We start from the raw sequence: 21,636 nt of genomic DNA, 5'->3' as shown, positions 1-21,636 counted from the left end.
TGTTCATTGTACGATACGTAATGTGTAATACCCTCATTTAATGAAAATCAATTTCGGTGGTTGAATCTGGCTTGTAGTGATTTTGAATTTAGAACCAATTTAAAATAGAAACTATTTTAAAATTTCTCAAGAAGTTAAAAATTTTCGGGGGGGGGGTCCGGACCCCCAGGACCCTCCCCCTGGATCCGCCACTAATTTGAGGCCTTGCATGTTGTTTTTGAACCTGAGTTTCTTCGGAAATTTTTTTTGCTATACGTATTTTAATTGTATATTGGTTTGATAACTGTTTTATGTCACTAAAATGGATATTTATGATATTTTGTAACTCATTCAGGGCAGTAAATATGTCTGAGAATTATGTCACTGTAGTTCATCAATTTTTTTGATTAATAAATAAAATAAATTCTTCCACGAAATAATTATTAGTCTCATTAGTGCAAGTGTCTCTACAAAGGTGCATTTAATTTCTTTGTGTTGCTACTTCTACTATTTTTGCTGTCGTCACAGCTATAGAACCTCATCACTTACGGGACATCGTAAGTTAGAAGTCGTTTAGTGTGTTCACAAGTAGTGTTTCTAATTATGGACTTGGAGTCAGCCCGGTGCATTGGTCAAGTGATGTGGTTCTGAAGAGACGAAGTCGAAACGCAAACCACGGACCCGAAAATGACTTTTTGCTATACGGGGTCGCCTTCCACGTAGATTGTTTGAAGCCTGCCCATACATTATCCTGTTTTTTAATCCTTCTGGCCATATTGCAAACATAAGCAACTTGACGAACACGTAATTAGACTTAGAGTTTCTGGAAAGCGCCTCAAGCTGGTCTACTGTAACCAGTCCTTCAGTGTCCGTGAATTTTGGTCGTATATTACCAGAAATATCCAAGAAATCAGTTAGTCGAAGACATCTGCGGTTTGCGTCTATATTTTCGTTTCAATGTGTTCTCTATTTGGTCCTGCTTGCGGCGAAATGTGACGTTTTGAGTTGATCCTAAGAGCGCTGAAGTATCTGTTTTTGGGGAGCATACTGATTCTAGGAAAACGCAAAATAGAATACAATGTTGAAATCTATCAGCACTTTTACGACATTCCGATTCAAAAATTTCTAATGGAAACGATTTTTATATTGCGTACTTGAACGTAACATTTCATTGAGGAAGGATTTTTCTCGCGAAAAAAGGTTCCCTTAATTCATTCAAAAGAGCCACGTTTTCAAGAGAAACCAAAAGTGAGGTTATATACAGCGCTGCGGAATCATTCGAAATTGTTTGCTTTTTAGAGTAGATACTACGATTAACTCACCTGTTCGTTATTCAAGAACTGTAAATTTCATTTATCCGCAGCTGACCGCAAGATCCGAGTCGCTTTTCTGAAGTATTTTCTCCCCATTTCAATAGACAATTTTTTTCTCCTGTCAGAAAAGCACACGCAACTGACACAACAGATGGTAAGTATGTTGTTATAGAAACCTATTTAAAACAGAGTATTTTTTCAAGATGAAGGAAAGGATAGGTGTATATATTTGTCACTTTGGATTGTATTCAGCTTTTTATGCGCCATATTGGTGATCAGTTTTATATTGTTCGTATATTCGAGCTGTCATGTTTGGCGTTATTTAAACAAACATGCAACGTATTAGACTAACATAGGATGACTTCTTTTGACTGGGCGAAACGGGCATAAACGACTACAGTGAAGACTAGAAAAACTCAAGAAAGAGAACTGCGGAGACTCCATTTTGGATCGATTGGATTCGCGTTTAGCTGTCAAAAAACGAATCCAATCGAACATTGCCTATCCTTATAACATTGGACGTGTTGCCATATAATGCCGGGGCATACGTTGCCAAAAATGCTGTTTTTCTCTCCGCAGTTCTCTTACCAGAGTTTTTCTAGTGAAGACCCGTTTTTGTCAACCCCTTGGCGAATTTTAGGCTGATAAAACGGAGACATTGATAAAATCGGGACATATATTTTTCTTTCTTTTTAAGCAACCGAAGTTCTTAAAATATTCTTCTTTGGTCCCTTAATATCGCCTCACAACCTTTCCCGATTATTTAGCTTAAACTTCCCTTAAGGGGGTCTGACATTGCAAAATTTAAAAAAATGGAATTTTTTTGCCTTTCGGATCTCTAAGCTAAGAAAAATATGCTCAAGAAAGGATTTACTCGAATTAAACTTGGTTCGTCTGCTGGAGCTCATCAAATCATCATCGGGTCATAAAGCTGGTAAAATCGGGGCTAGATAAAATTGGAAGCTGATAAAATCGGGTGCTAATAAAATCGGGTCTTCACTGTATTGTCAAAATAAGGGCTTTTAACCTACTATGAACAGGATGATGTTGATCACCATTATGCCACGCAAAAAGCTGCAATGATTTATGCTTGAATACTAATGTATGGTACTTGACTTGCGGAACGTAAATACCAACGATACCAATCAACCAAACTGAAGCTTGTTAAATTATTTCCATTTTTGCCTTACCTCGATACTTAGTCAGGTTCTAACTCTATGTTCTGTAAAATCAAAGAAAACCACAGCAGTTAGGATTAGAAGCAGACTCAGCAAAAATTAAATAGGCCAGCCTCGCGAATTGTTTATATCAAACAATCGAGACAAAGCTAATGAGCGCAATACTTCACATGTTTATGTTAAGCTTCTTCAGTTCTTATACAGCGCAAATTCGTTAGTTGGGTCACGACTGCGCCCCAACTAGCGAATCGTATCCGTTAATTGGGGCAACTGACAGCTGACAAAAATTACCCAAGAGAAACGCTGATTTTTTTATTTCTTTCATAAAAAATAAACAGAAATGTTTTACAATTCACAAAAGTTGGCTGTTTCCTTTCAGTTTAAAGTTGTTTTTTTGTGACAAAGTATGTCATTAGTGTTCTTTTTGCCATCAATTATTTTTTGATAAATTCCTTCACATAAAACAGGAAATGGATACACCGTTGGGAAAAAGCCGATAAAGCACAAACATACTACGTTGTTACTAGCTAAAAAAGCTACCTTCAAACTAATTGATGTTGAATGGAAGAAGCGAAATATTTAACACATTTATTTCACTAAAGTCATTCCGAAATATGAATTCAAAAAATAAAATTCCATTGAATTTCAAAGTATGATTTTTTCTGGATTGCCACAGAAATCAACCAATGAACCCTTTGAAATCAATGACATTCAAACGTCAATCAGTTTTTGACTTTCAGTTTTGACATAAGAGTGTCTTTTAGTTGGGGCATGCCCCAACTAGCGAACACCCAACTAACGAACAGCCCAACTAGTGAACACCCAACTAACGAATTTGCGCTGTAGTATGTAGGTACCAGCCCGGGGACAACTTGACAGCTCCCATAGGGGATGATGGGGTAAAACGCACCCCCTAAGGAAATATGATCATAACTAAGCTATAGAACATCAATTGGGAGAATTTAATTAATGATATCGTGTAGTTTTGTTTTCTAACGAGATTTCACAAAAGTGTGCCATTAAATAGCCTTAGGTTATGCAATTGGTAAGTTTTCAGAACGATTTTTCTGTTTTCAATTAAAAACCAACAAAATCAGAAAAGAGAGCATTTTGCCCCCGATGGAGCAGAGATATAAATTTAGCAAAAAGTGAATTATTTAGGATATTTTTCATATGTAGTGCGACAGAATAATAAACAACGGTATAAATAGAACTGGAATGCTCTAAAATAATAGTAAAACAGTATTTATAAGAGCGTAAAATCCTTGTTGCACGACCCACAATAATTACATGAGAAGAGCACGTTTTTGTTTTTTGTCTATTTCTCGAGCAGCTATTAATGTACAGTTATCAAACTTTGACAGTGTATGTTGACTATGGCGGACTTCTGACTGGTGTTACCTTTTTCTAGAAATTTTCAGCTGTTTTCGATATAATCAAGAGGTGCATTTTGCCCCAGGGGTGCGTTTTACCCCATCTTCCCCTATATTGAACACATAAGCAAATTTTGTGGTGATTTGGTGATATCATGGCGGCTCGAATGGAGCAAAATTTGAAAAAGGCGCATATCATTTATTATTTTCCATATCTGAAACAAATAAACAATTTAAGCATTTCTATCATCAAAATTTATTTCGATGTTCAAGTTAGAAACTATTGTTATTCCACCATACCTAAACAGAAACATAGATTCCATTTTGAGTTTAAAAAATCCAAAATAAAATAAATCGATTTTCGGAAATACAAGATGTGTTTTTGGTTGACAAAATGAAGGCAATGACAAAATATATTTATTCATTCGCTTTAATAAACCGAAGCTGATAAACTAGACAACATTAATCCGTAGACATCACCCTATAATCCTGGCTGGCTGACGAAATCGGGTCGAAAATCTGACAAAATTAGGGGCTGATAAAAACGGGTTTTCACTGTAGTGGGATTTCCGTAAATCCTCTGCATCGAATCAACTTCTCTACAGGCATGAAATTCTCCGGTAGATAACGTTCCGTTAGATAGGAGCCGAGTAAAATGCCAGAATAATTCTGAAGAGATTCGTACCAAAACCATCACAATATCTTCTGAACAGAATTACTGCAAAAGTCGAACAAAACTCTGGCAGGAGTCGAACAAAATTGTACATTCCTGACAGTATTCTTGCTGAAACCGAGCACTAGCGGTTTGCTGCCAGAATTCTGATAAAAGCACGCACGTTCTATTTAAAACCAATTTTGCTAAATGTGTAGAAAATCTTGCATATATTGTTTATTTTCACGATCAAAATACTAGAATTGTTGACGTTCTTAATGAACTTGAAACAAGATGTCGTAGGTTCACAAATTGTTAAGCTTGGTGATTTACTTTTACTGGCCAAAATGTTTTTCATTTACATTTATCGAGAAAAAAGCACCAATGTAACTTTACTGACGGTTTCCAGTTAGGGACAAATTTATTCTCTAATATTAGTTTCTTTATCCACATTTTGGAATACGCTTTTTCTAAATATTGTTCTAGCCGCATTGACGGCGTTCATAACACACGTAACGAAACACGCTTTTCACTTGGAACTGTTTCGTTTCGTTTTTTTATTCATTTCGTTTATTTGATAGGCACAAATGCGTTAGCTTGGCGGTGTCAAATTCATTTGTTTTTACATTTTGGATATTTGAAAACTAGGAGGTTGTTGAAATATTTTTTTTGAAAGAGAAAAATTTTACAGCTATCTTAAGACTAGAAATAAGATTCTATATACAAGAGAGGGGGCAAAAGATTTTTTTTATGAAAAATTTTAAAACAAGGAATTCAATAGTAATAGTTTTTTAGGAAATATTTACAGTTATCTTAAAACTAACAATATAGTTTGGTACACAAAAGGGGGAACAAATATTTATGAAAAATTTCACAGGTGTTTTAAAACTAGGGATACAATTCTATTTAGAAGATGGGGGACAATAGTTTTAACAAAGAGGTAAAATTACAACTATCTTGAAACTAGGAATACGGAATACAAATTTAAACTTTTTTAGCGGAGACTTATGCTTGGTCAAGATATTCAGAGGGGGGCTGTAGAAGCAGTTGTATCAAGGACAGGGGAGAGAAAGCGTAGATGGTGACCTCGTTTCGTTGTTCGTGGTACTCGTGCAGAGAAGGCATACTAGCGCCACCATCAAATCGGTGGTACATATGTGAAACACGCACTATCTGTCAAGTTGTCCCTGGGTTAGTAAGTACACACAATTTGGTTTTTCTATAAAATTATAGACTATTTTTGTTGCTTTAAGGTTGCACAGAGAATGCGCAAAATTCGCAAACGAAAAAAGCAGTTTTTTTCCACACCGTATGTCAGATCTTCATAAAAATCAATCAGCAGTACTGTAACAACATCCTACATACGCTGATTGATTTTTATGAAGATCTGACATACGGTGTGGAAAAAACTGCTTTTTTCGTTTGCGAATTTTGCGCATTCTCTGTGCAACCTTAAATGACCATTAATATTTTAGTACCATGAATCAGCCAATAAATAAACTACGTAAATTTCTGATTTCAGTAAGGTTTTATAAAAATTTATCATACAGGAATAATGCTCACTATCTGGATCACCAAATGAAATAAACATGATTGGCATCTTTACATAGAAAATTTATCTAGGAGCTATATGCTTGAGGTGGATGTTTTGCATTTGAACTGTCAAATTGGTGGAAGTTTTTCAAAAGTTAATGTATACATCACATTTAAAAAAATGATATCCGTATAAAAAACGTTGAAAGAATACTAATTACTTTCAAGATGGCAAAATACTTACAATATACCCTCCCACACATTCCATTGTGTTGTTTTTTTGGTTCAGTGTATTCTTACCGATTAGTTGTTTACATCAATCGCTCCAATTATTTTTAATTTTAAACGAGATTTGTGAAGTTTTTATCGTTGTTTATTGTATTAATCGAATGAGAATTTTGTTTTTACCGTTGTTATTGTACAGTTCAAAAGTGTCTCCTGTTTGTTTATGTGTTGTGAAAACACCAGCGAAGAACGAAATCAAGTGAACTTCTGTCACTTAACCAACAAAACTTTTCACCGAACGCAGCGCCATCTATATTTCATTGTTCGCATTCTTAGATAGTCACGCATTATGGCAAGTGCATGCATGAAAACCGTCAAATCGGACGACGACTTTATCGAATGCATGAGCTTTTACAAAAATGTGGTGCATTGCAATATGGGAAACAATTTAACAAGCCGTTTTTGAAAAAAAAAAAAAGAAAAGTTTCAACAGCTACTCCATTCCGGCCAAACTCCGGTACCTCCCGACCACCTTAGAAACGTCGTCACGAGAATGGCCCTGATCCGAGCAATATTCTTGTTGGCGGTCGAAAGCTAGTCGATAATAGCAACATTGTTACGATTCCACCTCCCGTACCCTTTGTTCTAGCTGTATCTTTCCCACTTTCATCTCAGCGTTAGCAAGAAGACTGTCAAAAAATGTCCAAAGAAGGACTAAATTGTAACGAGGAGATAAAGGTTATTCCGCTTGTTAAAAAAGGCATAGACGTCCGTAGTTTGAACTTCATATCCTTCAAAGCTGGAGTTCACCTAAAGTACCGTGACGCAGCTCGTAACCGTGACATATGGCCGCATGTTCAGGAAATTTGAGGACAGTCGAACCCAGAACATTTGGAGCTCACCGACTGATTTTCTTCCGCCTTCAAGTGAAACATGTCTCTAATGCAACCTTGCCCTTCAATGGTCTTGCAGAGGACTCCGCAACGATTGGCAATGCCACTATTCCAAGCTACACTGCCATTGTGAAGAAGTGTCGATGCTGATCGCATACTGGAGCGCAACGCTGTTGGTACTATGGAAGCCCGCAATCCCTCCGCTACAGTCGAGTCCTTGTCGCCAGCGTTCAGCAGTAGTCCGGGTCCTGAATGTGTGGGTGGAGATGGGGTTTTCCAAGCCGCCTTTCTCGGCAAGTATTATACAAATTGTATCGATACAACGGTTAAGCCGATTCACGCTTCTAGCTCACCGTCCGACTCTCGCCATAAGCTACTACCGTCCCGTTCCTGCTCTCTGCATCGCGCCATTGGCCATACTGAGACGCACCGCACACTAAGGAAGCTCTGGATCCCCTCGCCACAGTCGAGCAATTGCAGCCAGCGATCATCAGTCGTCCCGGTCTTGTGTGAGGATGGGTGAAAGGGTCTTTCAACCAGTTACAAATGGCAAGTATTCATCTGATCCGAACACTGCAAGCGCTGTTGCATTCTTCGCTTCCAGCAATTTACCTTTTACTCCGACATCTTGTGACCAGATGTCAACCATGTATCTCGCTAACGACGATCGTCGTTTTCTGTGTCGCAACGCAGTTGATTTGGGATGCCTCGAATCCCTCACCACCGTCAGTTGCTCCGGTGCTGTTTGCGGGATTGATGAAAGAACCTGCCAACGCGCTCACCATGTTGGTGGCTGAAATTTATTAACGGACAGCTATTTGTTCGCAACTAAGGGCTGCTGTTATGATGTCATCGCCTTGACCGAGACGTGACTCGACAACTATACTTTGTCTCACCATGTGTTTGGTTCTACATTCGATGTCTACCGCTGTGACCGCAACGCCCTTAACTGCCAAAAGACATCAGGTGGTGGTGTGCTTATCGCCGTTCGCCATGGTATAAAAGCCCAGTGGGCGAGCTCCGAGCAAGTGTGGATATCAGTGAAACTTGCCGATCTCAATTTGTTGCTGTGCGTTGTGTATTTTCCACCTAACAGAATTCGTGATTCCAGCCTAATCGATGTACATCTATTGTTTGTTCCTTTCATCATCTCGATCGCCGCTCCGTCTGATGATATTATTATACTGGGCGACTTCAACTTACCTGGTTTGACGTGGTGCCAGGCAAGTAATGGATTTCTACGATTGGATATTTAAAAATCTTCGCTTATAAACAATGCCAGTTGTGTTCTGGACAGCTACAGCAGCGCAACTCTTCGGCAAATTGATAATGTCATCAACCAGAATGGACTTCCATTGAACCTCTGCTTTGTAAGTGGCCGGGACTACACCCCGACTGCTTTAGTGCAGCATGTGCGTCTTCATCATCTACTACATTTTGTACTCGCTGGTAACTTTGGAGTGGACTTTGAAGACGTATCTAGCTCTATCGTCTACGATTTTAAAAACGCTGACTACGACAGCACGCTGTTGGATATAAACTTAGTCGTTCAAAAACTGCCAAACGAGCTGCATTTAAAAAATTCTCAAAGCATAAGACACTTGCATTACGAAACCACAACTCAACCACGAATACAAGCAACAAAGCAGACCCGGTAATCAGAACTCCTTTTCTTGTCGGACATCACGCATAACTGTGGGTTTGCTCAGAAACACAAATAGTGTTTTCGTTTATTGGAGCTAGTGTCAACCCGATGCTAACTTAGTTCTGTCACTAAGTTGGTGTCAAAATCTGATGAGACGAAATCGAAACACAAACACATAACTAATTTAATACGTTTAATAGTTAAACATCTGGCTTTTCTCCGCATAGTATAATATTCGGATGCCCGCTCGTAATTTATTACATATATGATTACAAAACGATTTGAACTTTTCCCACGTAAGCGCTCCCATCCCAACATCATTAGCACCGGTGTAGGTCAAACCTATAGTACACCGAGGTTAGGTGTACATGCAGCTACTCCCGGTTGGCCAACGTGAATGCGCACTCGCATTTCACCACCTCCTGAGAACCGGCAGCAGTGTAGGTACTCAATGCAGGCCTCGTGACAACCACCACAGGCGGTCAGACAGACCGCAAAAGTGATCATGTCCGCTTCCACTGCTGTACGCATCGATTGCAAGGAAGGGGTCGTATCTGTGCTCACTTATTTTACTGCCCAAAGCTGGAAGCTGATTTTTAGTTTTTGTAGCCCTGTCTCGTAGCCCAGGCGGCAAGGCGCGATAATGATTTCTATAATTAACCTCGCCGATCGCTGTCGATGCTCTTCGATTTGGTACAGCCCAGCGGGCCTCGCCTTTCGCGAAGTCGCATAATGGCTTCTCGTTGCCGGTGGCCGACCAGTCAGTAATCTACTTTTGCCACTGTGTATAATTAAAGAGCATTTAGCTCTTTTTTCTGATTAATTTAATTAATCGTACAGAGGAGCAGCCATCGGTACGCGATACAAATCTGAGAAATGTGCATCGGCGGCTAATGATCGCGTTTTCGTTTTGTTGCCCCGCTGGGCCGCCGGGTGTCCCAGCGTTTTGCGACAGGCTCTAGTTTTTCGCTCAAAATCGACGAAACCGCGCAAATATTTGTGAGCGGTTGCGATTTAGTAAATAGACTGGTTGCTATATTATCAGCATCAGCTAAGTGTTCGATATCGTATGGGAAGGGTGATTGATAGTTTACAGCGCATTTTGAAAAAATAGTTATTTGTCAAAATGAGAGTTATTTCATCGAGCTACATCTTACTCATATCAGAAACTTATTGCTGATCCGCTCGGGATACCTGTTATTGTTCAAAGTTCTTCCTATCCAGCGTGTACAATTAAAAGCGTTTTTCTTGTGTCATGTAAAATCAACCAAGACAAAATAAACCTTGGTCCTCTATTCACGCGGTTTCAAAAAATCGATTGCTTTTTTAATTTCACTCTTTTTGTATATGAGAATACACCACAGAAAGGATTTCGGTTGTTGCATTTGATTTGGAATCCATACTGACTCCATTCAGAAATCCGACCCGGTTCCGGAATGAGTTTAACTGGGTGGGATCCAAAATGTACACCGTGGTTTATATTTAAACACATTTTTTCGAAAGTAGTGTATTTCTAGCTACCGAATATGACTTTCCATAAAAGTATTGGTCCGATTTCAATATTTTTTTACATTATTCAGTAAACATCCCGTTTTAATTTTTCGAGCGTGAATTGCAAAAAAATATTTTGTTTAATTTCTATAGTCCCTATTATGTTAAAAAATTATGTCAAAATTTAAAACAAATTACAGATTGTTGTATAAATTTCACAAATCACAAAATAAAAAAATCTCTCCGGAAACCTTAGTCAACGTAACTATGACAATGAAAAATAGAAATATTCTGATTACAGATGACCCAGCTGGCTACAAAAAAAAACTCGCCAAAAAACTGATGTACTTGACCCCACTCTACTCTACGTGGCACTTTAGTTCAGCTCAATTTTGGACCTCGAGAGTGGAGGACCCTCTTAATCCATTTTTTTTAATTTTAAGTGTAAATATTGTAATGAAATAAACATTTTATTACTGCCTCCTATTGTAGCTACCCCACATCGCTTTTATTCGTGTGCTCTTCGACATCGCTCCGCTCAGTCGGGCCTAAACTGCTTTATAGCCCCAACGTTTGAGTAAACCGGGCAAACTAGTAGATCACAGGCTTTTTTGCGAGAGGCTGCCACTTCGCAGGTCGGGGGCCACCTCATCCAGCGGATCCTCAGCGGCTTTGCGTCGCTTCGGTTCATAGGCCTCGGTATTGCAGCCAAGCCGCATCACACTGGTTTTGCCGTACACAATAGGACAACGTAGTAACCAAAAATGGTTCCGTTGGTGTAAATACATTGTGCAAATTATAGTTTTTATCGTTTGGCCGTATCAGAAATGATAAATCTGATAAAACTTTCATCTGGGTTAATGGATTCCCGAAATATAATAACGAATTGAATATGTGGTACGAGTTAAATGAACACCTTCTGGGTATTGTCATGATAGCATAAATAGACATCACTGAACATTTTCTTATTACTATATGTACACTATGAAAACCGTTGCCAGCTTATACACCTCGATACACTCAGCATTCGGAGGGACTGCTCTCGAGCCCTGTTCGTCTCGGACTTACTCTCTGCCAGAGTGGATTGCCCTACAATCCTCGGACGTCTGGATCTTCAAGCCCGCGTTCGAGCTCTACGTAATAACTCCCTTCTGCGAGTTCCGTTCAGGAGAACCAACTATGGTTGCCAGAGCGCTGTAACCGGACTCCAACGAATTTTTAACAGTGTGGCGACGGCCTTCGGCTTCAACCGGACGCGGAATGCTATAAAAGCGAAAATGTTGTCAATTTTAAAATGTAATTAGTTTAAGCAACCACCATTGGGGCCAAGGTGCTTGTTGGTGAAGGTAATAAACATAAACATAAACCCAGCAAAAAAACTAAAACATAATACCATTGATTCTTCCCGATTATTTCGAAATCTGTTACCTCGAATGTCATTGCTTCGAATAGGTTTGCTTCGAATGCTTTCTATAGGGGAGAGTGAGGACACTTCTCATAATTTATACATCAAAAATTACCACAATATAAAAAGAAAATGAAATATTTGGTCGATTATGATGTTTTAAAAACAAATTTAATGTACAACATTTGGTTTGGAAAAGTTGTACAATTTTTTAGAAAATATGTGATTATATCCATCTCGAACATCTTTTTACAATTTTTTAAACGGTTGTATGAGATCGACGAACATTTTATTATAAGAATATTTTCAAGTACGATTACTTATTAAGGGCTTTTGCCTAGAAAAAAGCGTTTTTCGAATAAAAAGTTTCGAAACACCTACAAAAAAAATAAATTTTGTTCACCTCATATAATAGGCATCTTTGTTCCCTGTAACACTGGGAACACTTGATCTCTACCATTAGCTCTCTCAAACATTTTCGAAATGTATAGGAATAGAAAAAAAATTTCATAAAAAGCCTGGCACTATTAGTTGAACTAAAATGGTTTTTAGTGAACAAATTATGGTATAAGTTACTGAAGGTTGGAAAGCCAGTTAAACAGCACTGATTTACCGCAAATACTTGTCTTGACTTTCTACTATGATTAAAGTTTGTCGTGTATCTAATAAGGTAGTCTAATTAATTAATTTGCCAGGACAGGTGATTAGCTGAACATTCGTGTCTATTAGTCATAGTGGGCTTTGTTTCTTTAGCTCTAGTAGTCAGGGGATCAAGTTACCACACGTTTTTACAAAAATCTCGTTTTGCATTTATTTTCAAATTTGTTCATATTACTGACAGGGCATAGTATTCGGATTTACATATTATTCATAGCTCTTACAATTCAAATTGACCACAAAATGGCGAATTTAGCAATTTAAATTTTTATTTCATTGAAAAGTGATTAGAAATAAACGAAAGTGGGATCAAGTGTGCCCACTCTTCTCTACACTGAGCGGCTTAGCCGTTTAATCTAGATTTTTGAATGTTTAGAAAACGAGATGTTCGAAAAGTGGTGGATTTCCAACATTAGATTAAGCTATCATCTATATACATTTGACGTATTTTACATCAGCAGTTTGAAAGATATACGGGTTGAAGGTGGCAGCTTTTCATATCAGTCACCCTGTTTATTTTACTCAGTATCTTTTTGTACCGAGCATTTTTTAGTCCAAAACTTTTAACGAAAATTTGACTTAATTTGCAATATTTAGGTGATACTGAACTAGGAAACAAGAGTTAACAAATGCAATCTCGCTCGTTTTATTTATATTATTTATATAATTTATTTAATTTACAAAATTATTATTTTTATTTTTGATTTATTAACTTATTTTATTAACTTTATTTATTTTATTTAGTTAATTTATTCTATTTATTTTATTTATATTATATAGTAATTTGTTTTGTTATTTTATTTTTTTTTTTCATTTCATATATGCTATGCCCTGTTACATATTTAACCTATTCACGAGTATGTGTGCGCATTACGCGGTGAGTTTTTCCACAGCGAATGGTCTATGCAGCAATATTTTCGCTCTCCCAATCATCGATCCAGCAAAGAGTGTAAACAAATGGTATTTTTATATTGAACCCTATTGAATTGATATTCGATGGTCATTAGAACACGGCAAAAAGCACTCATTTTTGAAATCTCAAAGGCCTACTCTTTCATATAGCGACAAATGTCAAAGTAATCTCAGATAACAAATTTCACATCATTTGGCTAATTTCAGACCCCCGCCCACTTCGCTTGAAGTTTTTAACATTGATACTATGGGAAACAGTGAGAAAAAATATAGTAAATGCTGTAACTTTTGAAGCAGAACTTGGAAAATTGTAATTTATACTTTTTTTAATGAAAAAATTAATTTTAATGAAAGTGTCTTCGTCTCGCAAAAAATAGAGGAAGCTGGAATTTTTAGAAATGTTGTCAAAAAAACTCCTTCTTAATAAACATTCTGTTCTTTGCTGCAAATCAAGGTTTTTGCAGATTTCTAATGTGAAAAAATCTCAGAAATCCAACGGGACCCTTGCGACCCTTGTCAGAATACGAGAAGTGATTCTAGGGCATTTTGTCATTCAATATTCTTAAATCAATTTTTATTAAAAGTAGAACGTACAAAACTCTCAGGAACAAAATGGAAATAGATTCGATGCTGAAAAAATTCAGAAAAAACAGATTTTTTTGAAATTAGAAACCAAATCAAATGCCCCAATACCCCAACTTCCCGTATTTTCTAAAATGAAGCATTTACCATGTAATTCCCGAACATTTTTACACTGCAAATGGTAAATTAAATAATAATTGACTGCTAAATGGAGTTATGTGCTATTTGGTCGGTGTTAAGTCAAACCGGACTAACTGATAAAATATTGATTTCGAGAAAAACGAGTTTAAAGTTTGAATCGCAGCATTCTTTACATTATGATTGAAAAATAATTTTTGCCATAATTCTTGTTTATTGTTACATCATGGTGTTCCTAAAACCGTTATTAACAAAAAATGACCATAAATTTGGCGTACGGCATTCGAAAGATACAGTTTCCAAGCATCTTCTCAGTGAATTTCAAAATGATCCATCGAGAGGTTCGAGCGATATGGTGACATGGAGATTTCATAAGGCTACCAGCAAACACCCACGGGTTTGGTCCTATCTTTATAAACAAAAAAAAATTTGACTACTTATTTGGTACTTGGGATTCGAAAGATATAGTACTCAAGTATATACCCTGCAAGTTTGAAAATATTTCATTGACAGAATCGAAAGTTACAACGGTTTGGATGTGGTATGCGGTCATAGATGGGTTTTCTACCAGACTTAAAGCGTGAATCCATGTTTGTCCATTGACTATTTAGATCGTTTATACGTGTCGGTTTTTAAAGGAAAATCTTACCATTTCATTACACAAATATAATGTACAAAAGGTGATATTTATATGGTGCACTGAAAAAATAGGAAAATAGGGTTGTCTACCAAACGTTAAATATTATGTGCAAATTAAAAAAAATAATAAAAGTTGGAATGTTTACTTCAAAAGGCCATATCTCGATGAATATAAAATAGAGTTGTCTACATCAATAAATAGACAATATAATTGATCTCAACTATATGTATTATCATTATTTAGTGTAGGGTAAGGTGGGGCAAATCTGACCTAGTAAATGGTTTTGGCCGTAAAATGCTCATTTTACATCGGATCAAGTCGTTTTATATACCAAATTAAAGGTTTGACTCCTGGCTCCTGGGACTTCCTATATATAGCATTTTATTTAGATCTTGGGAATATCTTGAGATACAAGCGTTTTACAAAAATGTCCATTTTTGCTGTTTTCAAAAATGGTGGGGTAAACCGGACCCCCTATGTTTTTGGTTCATTTAGTTCAGAAAAATAAAGAAGAAAAGAGAAAATAAAGAAAATGGAGTTCAATGTCAATCTTGGAATGCTAAAATCACGAGCAGTAGCACGTAATGATATTCCCATTTGCATCGGAGCAATTGCTCGACGAATACTATAATCATCACGTTTTTGTATCTATCGTTTGTAATTATGAACACTTTTGCATAAAAATAATAAATGACAACAATAAAAATATATTTGAATTTGATAAATAAAAATTTTCTTAGCAAAAAAGCGGTCGGATTTACCCCAATATTTAGAGGTCGGATTTGCCCCACCGCGTCATTTTTCATTACGATGCAATTAAAAAAATATGAAAAAGGTTGAACTAAATTCAACTATGCACTTTGTACCACTTAAATCAAAGAATTTAAATCCACTTACATTTATTATGCAATCACTTTAACAATCAGAAATATTCTGTAGTCAATGATGCTCAAAAGTCAAATCAAAAGTTGTAAAAACACACTTTTTGTCGTATGAGCATCTCAATGTAGACTAATAAAATGCTGTCATACCACCATTATGATTATTTTCGATGCTCTACACGACAACATTGATATTAGTTCGCGTAGTGCTTCTGATTTTCGGTAACAGAGGGGGGTCGGGTTTACCCAACGGTCGGATTTGCCCCACCTTACCCTATATTTTTGTATATGATTTGATTTAACACCGACCATTTAATGATTAAATATTAAATCGAGATGAAATGTCAAAAAACTCGAATGTATCTGAATTTTACTGATGGTAAATGTTCTTCTATTTTGTTCCCTAAAATTTTTTACGTTCAATAAGGCACTTTTAATAAAATTTGATTGAAGAATATTAGAGATATTTGCTCGAGAAAATGTTTAAATTTAATATGAATGATAAAATACCCTACAAACTGCAACTTCTCGTATTCTGAAAAATATCGCAAAAGTTCCATTTGATTTCTGAGACTTGCTCATTAGAAAAATAGCAAAATATGTATGATTTGCAGCAAAGAGCAGAATGGTTAATAAGACTAAGGAACAAAATACTCCGAAACTATAGCTTTACCTATTTTTTGGGAAACGAAGACACTTCCATTAAGGGGTTATATATGTTGAAATGCGGGAAAAAATGGAAAAGTTTGAATTTTTATAAAGGTATTTTTACGAAATACTTGTTATACGTTTAGCCTAGTACAATGTCCAATTTGCAAAGTGCACTTGAGAAAATAAAAATATATTATTAATTGTCGAAGCTATAGCAATTTCCGCAAATCGCGTTTTTTTCAAAGAGGTTTGCCGTGACTACGATTCCAGTCCAACAGCTCAACAGAAACCATCAAGCTAAAAAAAATCATTAGTATATGTACCGGTGGTGTCCTTAAACGATTGATTGAAAAATTTCTTCTTTTTGGAAACAGGGACGATTTTTCCAAAAAAATCACTATTTTCACCTGAAATTTTTTTAAAAAAAATCATAACAATAATATGAAAATTTTGACGAAAAATGGAATCGTTCAAGGACACGGCAGTTAAATTACGAACAAGTCAAAAAAAATGTTTTGAGATCGGTTGAAAACTTTTCCGGCAATCGTAGTCACCGCAATGATACTTTTGGGAAACATGATTTCGAGATAATCGCGTTTAAAGTTTCAAGTATAAGCAACACCTCCATAAGAGAGCAAGATGAAAAATGCTATAACTTTGCGTCCACTGCTCCGAACTCTATAAAAATTTGAGATAACATTCTTAAGAACCTGAGCTTTACGATAGAGGAATAAAAATAATTTCGATTTTTTGCCGACCTCAACATATATAACTCCTTAAAATGACAAAAAAAATCTTTAAATTAAAGTATGAAATGCTATTTTTGAGTGCTACTTCAAAAGTTATTGTATTTTACATATTTTTCTTCGTATTTTGCATTGTACCAAAACTTCAAATGAAGTGGGCGGGGGTCTAAAATTATCCAAATGATGTGAAATTTGGCATATGAGTTTACTTTGATATTTGTCACAATTTGAAAGACCATCGATATAAAAAAAATTGCGATGCCCTAATGTTCACTCAACAGGACGGTGGACTACAGTGGAATGGCATGGCATGGCAAAGCCAGTGCACTTCTTCATCTGCATAACCGTATTAAACGGGATCCTGAATATTTTACGCAGAGTTGATATTACTGCAAAACCAAAAAATGATCTGATGGTCTAAATGCGATCATCAGTCTACTTTCTACCTCTACCGCTGTCAGACCTACATTCGAGCGAAGAAAACAACAGCCCTCATTTTTTATGTTTTTATTTTGTTATTCAACATTTGAAAAGTATTTGTGTAACAATTTAGTTTGAGTAACTTAATTAAGGGTACTATTTATTTATATGTTTTTACGAGCGATATATTTCTATGTGTTGGTAGGGGTTCGTTAGAAGCAGTTTTTGGTTGTTTCTCCCAACAATGAATTTAAATAACTTAGCTTTGTTCTTGAAAGATTCATTTTGAAAAAGCATCAATTCATTAAAATTTACTATAAATCAATGCGAAAATTGGTGCCTGAATCTTTAAAGAATAATCCGAAGCTACTAATACTTAGATACGCCCGTTTAAATATATAGATAAATGGACTCATAATCCTATATGTCACTGTGTTAGGTCCGGTAGTCTGTGGATATACCTTATTAAGAACCTATCCCTGACGCAAATGATCATTTAATGACATTCCTAGGTGAAAAAAAAAATACATTTGAGCTACGTATCTTCCGCCATCGAGTGCGGCATTTCACCTGCAATTCGGCATCTATCCCAATTGTAGGGGAGAGATGCCGCACGACGATATTTTACTCTGACATTATGGATGACCGTGTTCATGATCAGAATACTTTCTAAAAGGTCTCGGCTATTCAACCGATACATGATTTATAAAACAATCGAGCAATTTAAAAAAAAAAACGAAATTTTAATGTGGCGCTGAAAAATTTTCGGCACTCCGTGATGCACATAATCAATAAAATTTTCGTGAATTAATAATAAGGATCATTTTACATCTCCAGTGTTGTAATTCTTCGAAAGACAAACTCACAATATCATATTTGCGTTCAAAAGTGACCCTATATACGAGATGTAGAGAGTGCGGCAGGGGAAACTATACTGCTGCTTAACGCCAGTCATTTAGTAATTGGTCTCTTGCCCAAGTCGAAAGTTTTAGTTTGATGGCACCAGAGCCGGCGGAAAGCGTGGGTAGTATGGGTAGTACTACCCGCTCGAAAATAACTGAGTGGGTAATTACCCACTCGAAATTTTGAACCATTTCAAAAAATTTAGATGTGCAACGCATGTATCTTGCACTACACACATTTGAAAACATCGATGTACCACAATTCCATTTGCATAAACGAACGTGATTTAATGTAATGTAAGCGTGCGCATTGCAAAAAGAGAAAAAATCCTTACTAATGGACCCCTCACCCTATGCTTTCTACCCACACGGGCGTAAAGTGTTTCGCCGCCCCTGGATGGCACAGGTAGATATGCTTAGAAATGGCTCTGGTCCAACAAACATGTTTGATGAACCACGCCTGACTAATTCGTCGGCCACTTCGGCGATTCCGTTGGTGGCCTGGTACCCAGAATATCATCGCTTTATTCCGAGTTGCCAGTTGTTGTAAAGATGTGATGCACTCCAAAAACAGTTTGGAGTAGCATTTCGACGACCATAATGCCAACTGTGCTACTTGACTCCCCAAGAAGATTTTTGTATGTCCGCAGTTTCGTTTCCTACAGACCTCCGAGCAGATGTATATTGTATTAGAATGGGGCAAAATGATCGTTTTTTCAGAACAGCATTTGGGGTCTCAAATAACTGTGCAAAATTTGGGGTCGATTGGTTTTGACCTGGCGTAGCGCATTGCGTTTGAAATTAGTATGAGAAAACCTAACATTTTGCATTTTCAATTCTTACTGCAGTATGCTAACAGTTAGATAGAAATGTAGTCCTGGATATGCTGAACAACTTTGTCGAAGGATGTTTGGTGTTAGAATGTCTCTAAAACAAGTTAAAGCTGTTCAAAGTTCGATAGATCGGATTAAATGCCAAAAACTTTTTTTTTTCCAGCACTGCGGGTGTTCCAATGATATTGTTTTGATATGTGCGTTCATTAATAAAATTAACGCGAGTTAATAATAAGGATTTTTTTTACATCTCCAGCGTTGCAATTCTTCGAAAGACAATCTCACAATATCATAGTACCGTATAAAAGTGACCCCATATTACCAAATTAAGCTAATGCATGCATACTAGTTTGCATGTAAATCAGGCGCTCAGGAATGAAATTTTGGGTTTTGGGTCGTGGTCTGATTTATCCGGTTTATCTTATTGTAAATTTACTTGTTCGAGTCGAATTCGAACTGAAGTAATTATTCCTCTCAGACAATTCATTTGTACCAAACATATCTGAGCCCCAGTTTCTAGTTGTTCCGAAAACACTGATCAAACAAAACGAGTACATCAACAAATATTTATAGCATTCCATTCTGTACTTTTAAACAAACTGTTTGTTTTTATATTTGCGATTGCAGGCCATTAGAAAAATAGAAAAATTGATCTAAATTCCATATGTGAGGAAGTCATAAATCTTCATTGAAATTACCTAATTCAGTCCTCAAACGAAATAAACGCAGTATTATGCGATTAATTGTTCATGTGAGAAAGCTTAGAAAAAACAATGATAGTGTAATTTTTAAAATGCGTGCATGATACATTATAAATTGAGTAGACAATGGAATTTCAGTTTCCAAAAAGTTTATCGCCTTACAATAGTATTTCTGTATTGATTTTGTTGGTTATTTTTGGCAAATTTGAGACTAAAAGAAACGAAAGCAATGAAATTGAAAGACGGATAGTTTTAAAACTTAGAACGGAAAACTAGGACTAGGCAGGCTCATATGGACATGATCGAAAGGAAATGCGGAGAATTATTTGCCTTCTGCTAAAGTAGGAGTTGGGCGTTGCACCCAAGTCTACCGCATGGTCTATGGTAGAACATCACTCATCATCATGTTTTACCGCAGACGCCTGCAAAAAATTCTTCACAAATCCTCGCCTAGAACGACCATGCGATCATTCTTCTCCCTTTCTGCTAGCATCAAGCCGTGACGTATGCATTCAATCGACACCAAGCTATCAGTGCCGCACCGATCCTACTTAGCAGAAGACAAAGAATTCTTCACATTTCCTTTCGATCATGTCCATATGAGCCTGCCTAGTCCTAGTTTTCCGTTCTAAGTTTATAACTGATTCGCTCTAAAATACCTATCCGTCTTTCAATTTTATTGCTTTCGTTTCTCTTAGTCTCAAATTTGCCGAAAATAATCAACAAAATCGATACAGTAGAACCTTGCGGCAATTAAAACATAGTAACATTACAATAGTATTGTTCCGGAATCTTTAAACGATTCCCATGAAATCACCTTACAGAATGTGTTCATAACCTGGTGGTATTGAAGCTTTAATTAAAAGTAATAGCTAGGTTTTACGAGAGAAAAAATGGTCTCAGTAGCGCAATTCATTTATAAAGATCGACCAAGACGTCGACCTAGTTTGCGTAATGTAGAAATATGACAGCATTGCAAACAGAGATTTGGGCAGTTGACTAAAACAAAAAATAAGCTCCCTTGACATCGGTGCACAGTAAGAACCAACACATGTAAAAACGACTGCCAATTGCAATTAATGTTTCAACATGTAAAATATTGCTTGCATCGGCCGGGAATCGAACCCGGGCCGCCCGCGTGGCAGGCGAGCATTCTACCACTGAACCACCGATGCGCTCGTTTGGACTTTTTCGTCCAACCGAGTAACATTGTAGATACGGCATATATTCCCGTTTTCAATTTCCTCCGGTAGGTTACCATACGAGTGAAACCTTTTCCAAGGGGTCTCACGCTAATTGAATTGAGTGAACCCTTTTAGCCTTGCTAATTGATGAGTTAATCAATCACGGCTGTGTTGTGTCCATTACCCTTGCTCGACAGCAGACCTGGTCATCTGGGGACCTGCTGGGTGCCTGAGGATCCCCATAATGGTCTGACGGTTGATGCTCTCGAGAAATCATTAGGCTTGGCTGGCACGGCAAACAGCTCGTACGCTGGTGGTGGTTTGTATTCCACTCCGTTTCGGGTTGATTTTACCTTTCACCTCTGGTGTCTGTGAGAGGTACCCTGTGGTCCATAACACTACTACGCGCTCCCAGCAGAGTGCTGCTGTAAACCTACGTTGGTAGGTGCAACTAAGTGCTGACGATTCCGCAACGACCGATGGCAGAGTTTAGAGAATCCGGCGGCTCGAATTGCACCAAACAACGCTTGTGGATGGATGAGGGGACAGCTGCTCGTTTGAAGTTGGCACCAACATAAATAATTGAAAAAATTAAGGTCTCCGACTTTTGCCATGTCGGAGCTTGGTCAATTTAAAAATAGTCAATCAAATTGACCAGACACGTAAGGCAAATCCTTCACCGCCGAGTGCACGTGCGTTCGC

General features: G+C 37.1%; 1 protein-coding gene and 1 non-coding gene across 2 annotated transcripts in view; both read right to left on the bottom strand.

The window, feature by feature from the left end:
* The window catches only part of LOC131687449 (Krueppel-like factor 12), a 517,717-nt gene that overhangs the window by 260,609 nt on the left and 235,472 nt on the right, over positions 1-21,636 (bottom strand). The window lies entirely within an intron of this gene.
* Trnag-gcc (transfer RNA glycine (anticodon GCC)) lies at positions 20,855-20,925 on the bottom strand. The gene has a single exon. It is a non-coding gene; the product is annotated as a tRNA-Gly (tRNA).

The sequence above is a fragment of the Topomyia yanbarensis genome, chromosome 3 (genome assembly GCF_030247195.1).
Source record: "Topomyia yanbarensis strain Yona2022 chromosome 3, ASM3024719v1, whole genome shotgun sequence".
Taxonomy (NCBI): Eukaryota; Metazoa; Arthropoda; class Insecta; order Diptera; family Culicidae; genus Topomyia; species Topomyia yanbarensis.
Note: the sequence above shows the minus strand (reverse complement) of the source record. Positions and strands in the feature narration are given on the sequence as shown.